The 10983-nt window shown below is 43.5% G+C and overlaps 1 pseudogene; it reads left to right on the forward strand.

Moving 5' to 3' along the window:
- Window positions 1–2295: 2295 nt before the first annotated feature.
- LOC132237981 (ER lumen protein-retaining receptor 3-like) lies at window positions 2296–2906 on the forward strand (annotated as a pseudogene).
- Window positions 2907–10983: the final 8077 nt, after the last annotated feature.

Raw genomic sequence — 10983 nt, forward strand, 5'->3', positions numbered from 1 at the left:
AGGGGGAGGGAAAGAGAGATAGAAACATCAATGATGAGAGAGAATCATTGATTGGCTGCCTCCTGCACTACCCCCAATGTGGGTTGAGCCCATAATCTGGGCATGTGCCCTGACAGGGAATTGAACCTCCTGGTTCATAGGTCAAAACTCAACCACTGAGCAACACTGGCTCGGCCTGAGGGTATAATTATCTTAATCTTGGTAGTAATTTCCCAATCTATCTGTCTATGGATCAATAACTTATTGACCTGTCAATAGATATATCATCAAGTTATAAACTTTAAATATATGTGTTAATTATTTATTAATACATTTAAAATATTTCTTTAACATAAAATTAGAAAACATACTCTTTTTTCTATTTTAGCAAAGCAATTCCGCGTACTGAATTATATTCAAAGAGTTTTTACTGAGCCTAGTAAAGGTGTGAACCACAATTCATCTTTCGAACCTGCTATTCTTTCCTTTATCAACATATTTGTCTTGTATAGTCTAATGTTCATTAGTCCCACCCATGGGATAAAATAATGGCTGAATAATGAATTGTAAATTAGGTTTTTTCTTATAACTGACACCAGAAATTATAAATAGATTTGAAAATTTTCAAGGCATTCTAAACGGAAAATATTGTCAGTATATAAATTATAAAACTTCTGGTCAACTCTTATATTGAACTTGGAATTCATAACTACAGAACTTTCCAGTAGGAGAAACATAACCATTAATTAACTCAACAACTATTTATTGCATACCACATAGCCAATACTCCCATGGAAACTTGTAACTTTGTAGTTCTGAAATGGAACTAAATCAGTGGTTCTCAACCTTGGCTGCACATTAGAATCACCTGGGAATCTTTTTAAAATCCTGACTTCTGGGCCTCATCCTACAGAAATTCTGTTTCTTTGTTACTAATGCCGTGGCCCCACCCCATAACAAAGAAACAATATTTCCAGAGGATGAGGCCCAGAAATCAGGATTTTAAAAAGATTACCAGATGATTCTAATGTGCAGCCAAAGTTGAGAACCACTGAACTAAATAATTCTGATTGACATATCTCAAAGTTTCATCCAGTCTGTCCTGTCAATAATTGCAGACTAGCCCAGCCAGCATGGCTCAGTGGTTGACACTGACCTATGAACCAGGAGGTCATTGTTTGATTCCCAGTCAGGGCACATGCCCGGTTGTGGGCTCGATTCCCACTGTGGGGCATGTAGGAGGCAGCTGATCAGTGATTCTCTCTTATCCATTGATGTTTCTACCTCTCCCTCTCCCTTCCTCTCTAAAATCAATAAAAATATATATTTTTAAAAAAGAATTGCATACTAACCTTCCCAAAACCTTTTCTTGTTCAAAAAGTTTTGTTTCTCACAATTCACTAGATCAAGTGCAAACTTGTTAACCTGGCAGTTAGAGCTTTCCATTATCTGACTCACGACTTTTTCCTTTGTCACTTCATTGCCACACTTGCCCTCTTCAACTTTGTTTCATGTGCTTTGCATCCTCTAATCACTGTTTGCTTCTCCACCTCTGTCCTTGAAAAAAACTCAAAAATATGAACAATAAAGTGGCAATGGATACACATCTATCAACAATTGAATCTAAAAAACAAAATAAACAAACAAGCACAACAGAAACAGACTCATAGATACAGAGAACATTTGGGGTGAAAAAGGTGAAGGGATTAAGAAGTACAAATTGGTATAGAATAATCATGGGGATGTAAAGTACAGCTTAGGGAAGATAGTCAATAATCTATAATAAAAGCATAATGTACTAATTAGACCGGATGACCTTCCAGATGAAGCAGGGGCTGCGAGGGAAGCCCGGGTCCCAGGTGCCTGCTGGTGGCCGAAGGAAAGCCCAGTCCCAGGTCCCAGGACTCCAGGTGCTGGAGGGAAGCTGGTGCCGGCAGCCAGGGGAAGGAAGGCGTACTCTTGCACGAATTTCATGTATCAGGCCTCTAGTATTATCATAACTATGTATGGTGTCAGGTGGGTATGAGATTTATTAGGAAGATCCCTTAGTAAGTTACATAATGTCTAATCATTGGGGTGAACACCTGAAACTAATATAATATTGTATGTCAACTTAATTGAAAAATAAAAAATTATTTTTTTGGAAAGACTGCTGGCCACATCACTCCCTGGCTGAGGGCACCCTGCCCAGCAGAGACCTCCAGGCAGAGTAAGAGCTGAGGGTGGGCTGGGCCCACTGGTGGGGCAGGGAGTGTGGCAGCCCTCTGGTTTCACAGGTGTTGTCTGCGTGTGGATCTACAGCTGGCTTGCTAGACCATGACCATATTCCGTATCCTCGGAGAGCTGAGCCACCTCCTGGTCGTGATCTTGCTCCTCGGAAAGATCTGTAAGTCCAAGTACTGCAGAGGCATCTCTGAGAAGAGCCAGATCCTTTCACTCTCCTCTTCGCCACCAGGTATCTGGACCTGTTCATCAGCTTCATCGTCAACAGTCATGAGGTGGTTTTTCTTCTCTGTGCCTCGGTCACAGTGTACATGATCTATGAGAAGTTTGACAGTGAGAATACACATTCTACCTAGAGTTTCTTCTGGTCTCTGTCATTGGCCTGTCCTTCCTTGAGAACTCCCCTGGAGAACCTCTGGGCTTTCTCCATCTAGCTGGAATCAGCGGCCATCCTGCCCCGGCTCTTCATACTCAGCAAGACTGGAGAGGCCGAGACCATTACTTCTTGCTACCTGGTATTTCTTGGGTGGTACCTGGCCCTTTACCTAGCTAGCTGGATCGGGTGGTACCAGACTGAGAATCTCTATGGCCAAATTATAGCGGTGTATGAAGTGGTACAAACCATCATCTGTTGTGTCTTCTTTTACGTACTGGTATATGTGACCAAAGTACTTAAAGGAGAGAAGATAAGTTTTCCAATGTAATTTGAGGGCCCTTGAAGAACAAGGACAAGAATCAAACTATTTGAAATGTCCTACTGAGTGACTTACACCTGACTCAGACCGAATGTTAAAATTAAAGCCAGAAAAATGTTTAGTGTGGATGGATTTCAACAAAGTCCTGGTCATTCCACCTAGAGAAAACCTCATCAATAACACCTCCTTTATAGTGGTAATGAAAAACATGTGCCAATTACATAAACATGGTGCCATACAATGTCAATAGGAACACCAAGAAACCTTAGGTGCCTAACTCACAAATGGAAAAAAAAAAAAAAAAGACCGCTTTAAAAGGGAATGAAAATTGGCTAGTATCCATAGAAAACTCTGTTTTACATTTCTACTATATGATCGAAGCATAAATGGGGTTTTATTCTTTCTCTTAGAATTTTTGTCCCCTCTCTAGTATGACACTTGACTAGTGTGCCACTTGACCTTTTGACTATGATACTAAGGGACTAAATCTTAATCAAGGAGTTCACAGTGACTCCTGGAACTGTTTCTGTCTTACCTAAACTGTCTTTTATATTTGAAACATTTTTTTCTTTCCTTACTTATTTAATACTCATGGTTGTTATAAGCCATTCTTCTTTAAATTTCAAGCTTTAACTGTATTACACTAATTAAAGTTTATTGAATGTTTTCAACATTCGAAGTCTGCCAGACCAGAAGCTTCATGAAGACAAGAACCATCTTGTCAAGTGCTATATCTTCAGTAGAAAGAGATTCATTAATATTATTAAATCACTGCATCCTATCTTCTCTCTAAAAGCTTTCACCACCAACCCCCTCAAATTTTATTTAATCAAATATTATTTAAGGGCTAATTTGCCTAGGCAGGCACTATGCTAATCTATATATGTAATATTATATATATATATATATATATATATATATATATATATATATATAATTTTGTATATATATATATATATATATATATATATATACACATACATATATATATATGTACTAGGGGCCCGGTGCACGAAATTCGTGCACTGGGTGTGTGTGTGGGGGGAGTGTCCCTCAGCCCAGCCTGCCCCCTCTCACATACTGGGAGCCCTCAGGCATTGACCCCCTTCACCCTCCAATCGCAGGATCGGCCCCTTGCCCAGGCCTGACGCCTCTGGCCTAGGCGTCGGGCCCGGGCAGCAGGGACCTGCAGTGGCAGCGGGGGGGCGCCGCTATCGCGCGGGCTCCGCCCCTGCCCCTGCAGGACGCCTCTGGCTGAGGCGTCCGGCCCGGGCAGCGGGGACCCGCAGCTGCAGCGGCCCCATGATCGTGAGCTTCGCTTTAGGCCCAGGCAAGGGGCCCCTAGCTCCTGGGACTGCCAGCTTCCACCGTGCCCAGCTCCCATCGCTGGCTCCACCCCTACTTCCTGCTATCACTGGCCAGGGCAGAAAAGGCACCTGATTCTCTGATCATGGCTGGGGGGCAGGGCAAAGGCAGCCCAAGGGCCGCCTTTGCCCTGCCCCCCAGCTCTTAGCTCCCCCCTGGGTTTCCGATCACTGTCAGTGGCAGGGGGCTTCTTCCTGCTTTCCCTTTCGCCTCCCTGCATTGTGCCTACATATGCAAATTAACCGCCATCTTGTTGGCAGTTAACTGCCGATCTTAGTTGGCAGTTAATTTGCATATAGCCCTGATTAGCCAATGAAAAGGGTACTGTCGTACGCCAATTACCATTTTTCTCTTTTATTATATAGGATATATATATAGGAATATGCTAATTAGCCGAGCATCACTACCACTCAAGGGGAGCTGCATCACGACTGCTCAGGAGGAGCTGCATGCACAGATGGGCAGGAGGAACTGAGTGTCACCCCGACCCCAGTGGCCACAGGGAGGTTGGGGCTGGGGGCAGGCCAGAGTGGAGACACAACACACAGGAGCGCCTGCCCCCACCCCAGTGGATACAACGTGGTGGCCAGCACTACATGGGTCAGGCGCAGATCCCAGCCCCCCTCAAGGTGCCTCCTCACATGATGAGAGGCGGGGCGCCTCCTTATATGATTTCAATTGTGTGCTGGGCCTCTAAATATATATATATAGCCTAATATACTAATTGTCTCTCCAACCGTTTGACCAGTCACTATGATGTGCACTGACCACCAGGGGGCAGATGCTCTGACTGGTAGGTTAGCTTGCTGCTGGGATCTGGCCAATCGGGACTCTGCAATATGGTCCGGACATGCCCTGGAGCCCTCCCACAGTTCCTCCCTGGCCCAGATTGTGCACCAGTGGGGTCCCTCTGCCTGGCCTGCACCCTCTTGCAATCCGGGAACCCTCGGGAGATGTCAGAGAGTCAGTTTCAGCCCAATCCCCACAGGCCAGGCTGAGGGACCCCACCAGCTCATGAATCTGTGCACCGGGCCTCTAGTAATAATCTATACTACTAAAAGGGTAATATGCTAATTAGACTGGACATCTTCCAGACATCCTCTGGACAAAGCCATGGTGGCAGGGCCGAGGCAGAGGTGGTTAGGGGCGATCAGGCTGGCAGGTAAGAGCAGTTAGGACAATCAGGCTGGCAGGGGAGAGCAATTAGGGCAATCAGGCCAGCAGGCAGGTGAGCGGTTAGGAGCCAGCAGTCCCGGATTGTGAGAGGGATGTCCAACTGCCGGTTTAGGCCCGATCCTTTTGGGATCGGGCCTAAACCGGCAGTTGGACATCCCGTGAGGGGTTCTGGATTGGAGAGGGTGCAGGCCAGGATGAGGGACCACCCCCTCCCCATGCATGAATTTCGTGCACCTGTCCTCTAGTCCTATCTAATAATAGACAAACATGGTAATTAACCGTAACTTCGCTACCCTTCCCATTGGCTAATCAGGATGATATGCAAATTAACTGCCAACTAAGATGACGGTTAACTACCAACAAAGATGGCAGCTAATTTGCATACTGCAAGCAGATCCCACTGCGCTGTCCAAGGTGAGATCCTGGCCTGCCATGTCTTGGGCGGGGCGGGCGGGGCGGGTGGCAGCAGATCTGAGCTGGGCGGGATCTGGGCCTGCAGTGTCTTGGGCGGGGTGGGCGGGGTGGGCAGGGCGGGCAGGGCAAGTGGCAGCGTGATCTGTGAGAGGGCACAGGATGGGCTGAGGGACCCCCTTTCCCTGCCAGTGCACAAATTTTTGTGCACGGGCCTTTTAGTCTATATAATAAAAGCCTAAGTGACCATTACAGCAGAATGACCAGAACAACCGGTCGCTATAATGAGCACTGATCACCAGGGGGAAGATGCTCAATGCAGGAGCTGTCCCCTGGTGGTCAGTGCACTCCCACAGAGGAAGCACTGCTCAGAAGCCGGGCTCATGGCTGGTGAGTGCAGTGGTGGTGGCGGGAGCCTCTTTTGCCTCCACAGCTGTGCTAAGGAGCAGTGAGCCAAGCATTAAGAAGCCTGCCACTAAGGAGCAGCGAGCCGAGTGGTAAGGAATGAGCAGGCGGGTAGTAAGGAGCGAGGGGTCCCAGACTGCGAGAGGACGCAGGTTGGGCTGAGGGACCCCAACTTAGTGCAGGAATTTCATGCACCAGGCCTCTATCCTATATAATAAAAGCCTAATATGAAAATCGACCAAATGGTGGAACAACCAGTTGTTATGACATGCACTGACCACCAGGGTGCAGACGCTCAACACAAGAGCTGCCCCCAGCCCACAGGCCCCAGGCTAGCCAAGGTGGGTGCCAGCAGGGGCCCCCCAATCATTCCACTGGTCGCCCCACAGAACGGCCCTCATCGCCGGCCAGGCCACGGGACCCTGCCTGTGCACAAATTTCGTGCACTGGCCCTCTAGTATAAAGATAAAAACAAACATTGAAACAATTACTTTAACACTATATTTTTACATAGCTAATGGGAGTATAAAGATTTCTTTCCCCATGTTTCAAGAAGATTTTATTTTCACATTCATAATAATTCTGACAGAGCCTTCTGGCTATGCACAATTTCAAAAAGTATTTGTATTATTCTACCTGCAACATCTGAGCATTTGGAGGTCAGGGACCAGTTTTTCCATCTTTGAATTAACTACAGTTATTATTCCAGTACTTTGTATGTAGTTGATGCCAAATAAATGTTTTTTTCTAGCTAAACTAAGCAACTTGAGCAATAAAAATCATTAACACATACACAGCCCTTACATTATAAATGTATATTGCCAAATTTCATACTTAGTGGTCACATATACAACTTCAGCTTATGTTTGTGATTTATGTTTTCCATGTTGGTTATTGTTATTGTTATTTTACACAAATAGTGAGTGAGAATTATGCCTTCAAAACCCTAAATTCTATGTCTAGGTTAGACTTGTCAGTAGATGCACCATTGCCCACAGTACACAACATATTATTCTCCATATCGCAGCCCCGAGCTGAACTTTATCAGAATCTAATTCCAGAGCAGGCTGTTCCCATCTCACTCTCTCCATTTTGGTTACAAGTGATGATTTATAGAACAGACCTTAACTCAGTCATATTGATCTGCCTCTTGTGGTTATTATGATGGAGTCAAATTTTACTGCATTTTTAAGATTAAGATTCTTTGTAGCCCTATCAAGTTTCCAACTACTACTTTCAATGGCTTTGATTCAGTGTAATTTCCTTTTTTTACAGCAATGGTCTTACATGTTTAAAAGAGAAATAGAATACCTAGGGAGTGACATTTTAAGTAAATGAAGGTCTTTATTAGAAATAAAAACAATTGTGTCAGCCCAAGCTGATACATGGGTTGCACTTCTGGATGTGATCATAATTCATTTTTTAAATGATTTTATATTAGTGTATCCTGGCATTTACAAGGAGGGAAGATGATAGTTGCAAATTTGCATATAAACAAAAATTAACACAAAGTTAAGCTTGTTTCACTGTATTTTATTTTAATGAACTATATTAAATTTTTAATTTGGGAAAAACATCTCTGCAAATTATCTGTCTCTGAATCAGATCCCCACGCTGCTAGCCCTCTCTACCCAGGATGCTTCTTACACTCTACTGAAGTGGTGGGCGTCATTAGAGGGAATCTTCCTCATTCCCCAACGGCTTCCCTTAAAAACATTTTTAGCCCTAACTGGTTTGGCTCCGTGGATAGAGCGTCAGCTTGCGGACTGAAGGATCCCAGGTTCGATTCCAGTCAAGGGCACATCCCCAGTAGGGGGTGTGCAGGAGGCAGCTGATTGATGTTTCTCTCTCATCGATTTTTCTAACTCTCTATCCCTCTTCCTTCCTCTCTGTAAAAAATCAATAAAATATATTTTAAAAAAACAAAACCATTTTTATATACCTACTTTCTTTAGTCTCAAAAACATATCCCTCCTTCTTGTAATGGTTATACCCTCTACATATGCCCTTAATCTCCCTCCTGTCCAGTTTCTTCCCCTGTAATTTCCCATCTCTGCCTTGTCTGCAAGCTATCTAATCCAGTGAAACTCTCTATTTTTGCAAAGAACATGCCTATGAGGATGTCTTCCTTTTAGATTACTTCCATAAGATGAATTCCCAGAAGTGAGCTCACTAAGTTAGTATCAGAGTCAGGTGGTAGGCAAGAAGTCAATGAAACTGACTGAGACAAAATTGTTTATTGTATGGGGAAAACTAACATGAGCATAAAAGAAGCCTTTGGGATAAAAATCTTTCTATGTTGCTCGCTCTTCTGTTTTTACACTTACACTTTCTCAAAAACATCAGCTGTTGACACTCTTTATTGTGATGGAGGAGTTAGGGGAGGCAGCTTTCCTGTGCATTGGGGGAATGTTTAACAGCAACTCTGTCTGATCTCTAGTTACTAGAGGCCAGTAATAAGCAAACTCCTTCCAACCTGTAACAACCTAAAATGTCTGGAGATATGTCCAGGGGACACACCACTACACTACATTCTTTAAGTCAGTGGTTCTCAACCTGTGGGTCACGACTCCTTTGGGGGTCGAACGACCCTTTCACAGGGGTCGCCTGAGACCATCAGAAAACACATATATTATTACATGTTGTTTTTGTGATTAATCACTATGCTTTAATTATGTTCAATTTGTAACAATGAAATTGGGGGTCACCACAACATGAGGAACTATATTAAAGGGTCGCGGTATTAGGAAGGTTGAGAGCCACTGCTTTAAGTGGAAATCCGCACCCTTTATTCCTCTTTCAATGGGCAGTGTGAACATCACCATTATTGTTAAAGGAAGAGAAGCACCAAAAAGAAGTTAACCCACAAATATAACAGCTTAAATGCTAACGAGCTTTGTGGAGTTTGTGATGAATAACTATTTTCAGATTGTATTTCAGCCCTTTATATTAAAATGCTCTATCAGTGCAAAATAACAGAGTTGCTGTAGGCTGCCACCCAGCTGCTCATTTCCCTGTCAAAAGCTGTTTCTCTTCAGAGGTAATCTGGTAAGAGGCAACTTGCCTGAAAGAGTACTGGTGGATGAAAAAAAAAGAACTCACATACACACACGAATGCATTATTGCTCAAAAAAATAATACATGTTGGTATAAAGGCCAGTGTGAAGTTATTGGATCAAACTGTAGAAGATGAAAATTTTAAAGTTTTTTAAAAGGAATTTTAAAGTACTGAAAATAATTTTTTTTGAAATTTTGCAATAATAGTGGCTGAATTTCAAGGAAATGTAGTCCTATCAACAAACTTTTGAATAAGAGCTTCTCGTGTACAGGGATCTGATTTTATTTACCTTTGAATATCAGGACCATGAAAAGGAAAGGTAGTCAATATACATTTATTGTGTTGAATGTCATCTGGCCATTCCCAAATCGATGACCTACAAGATTTTTCATTTGAATACTTACTTTTGCAGCTCTCCCTGCCTGTTGAGCAGTTTGAGGTCCCTCTGCCCTTTTATTTTCAATGTGAACTATATTTCTCCTGACACAGTTCCTTCTTTAGACATCTATAGCTCTATGGCAAATCTGTTTACCCAACTAACCAGGAATAAAATTTCAGTTGACGTTGATTTTTTATAGTCAGTTCCTTTGTCTTGTTTCTCCTATAAACTTACTATCAGATCTATTTCTACGGTGGTACAAAGGAAAGCTAGATAGACAGGGACTGGGACCATGGTGGGGGGAGGGAATAAAACCGGGGGCCCAAATAGGTGGAGTTACTAAGGCACCCCAACTGGGTGGGGAAGGAAGGGTGCTGAGAGACATACCCTTTAAAATGTATGAATGTCGCTAAGACAGACGGCTTGCAGATAACCAATCCCAAGGATGTTGCTAAGGCAAAATTCTTTGAAAGGACCAATCAGGAACTAACAAGCATATATATACAGAAAAGCCCATGCCCTTCCTCTTCTCCCCTGGCCGGCTAGGTTCTTGGGTTGATGGCAGGAGATGTACTCCCTGTGCCCACGTGGCTATGGCCATGTGGGCCTCCACACATGGACTATTAGGATTTTATTAGCTTGGATGCTGAACTACCCCCGACTGTAACAGGAAAGGAAGCTCTAGATGCTAGCCTGCTCCTGGAACTCCAGCTGCACTTTTTCCAGGACTGGCTCCTCTCAATAAATTTCAGTTCCACCAACCGTTTTTGTCCCCGACTTCATTCTTCGATTTCACAAGACAATGAACTTGGACTCAAAACCCCCCACTTTTCTACCATCCTAATCATAATGTGTTATCATGGAAGTTCATGGACCCGGCCTCTAACCATGAGCAGTGAGAGCCTGAGCAAGCCTCTAGGTGTCTTTGTACATTAGTTTCTCCCTGAAAAGTAAAGAGGCTGCACCTCACCCATGTTTTACAAACAGCAGGTCACCGCCTATTAGGAAATCTTAAATATAATGTGTTCCCATCAGCATTTTCTAAAATTTAAAAAGAATGCAGCAAGGAAATGTCAAATGTCAGCATAAATACTAAGGATAAATACTGCCCTGTCAAACTTTTTTTTGTTTTGTTTTGTATGTATGTATGTGTAGATAAAACACATTTCTCTTTTTTCATATATTTTTATTGATTTCAGAGAGGAAGAGAGAATAGAAACATCAATGAGAGAGAATCATGGATCAGCTGACCCCTACTGGGGATCGAGCCTGCAACCCAGGCATGTGCCCCA

Source organism: Myotis daubentonii, chromosome 7, assembly GCF_963259705.1.
Source record: "Myotis daubentonii chromosome 7, mMyoDau2.1, whole genome shotgun sequence".
Taxonomy (NCBI): Eukaryota; Metazoa; Chordata; class Mammalia; order Chiroptera; family Vespertilionidae; genus Myotis; species Myotis daubentonii.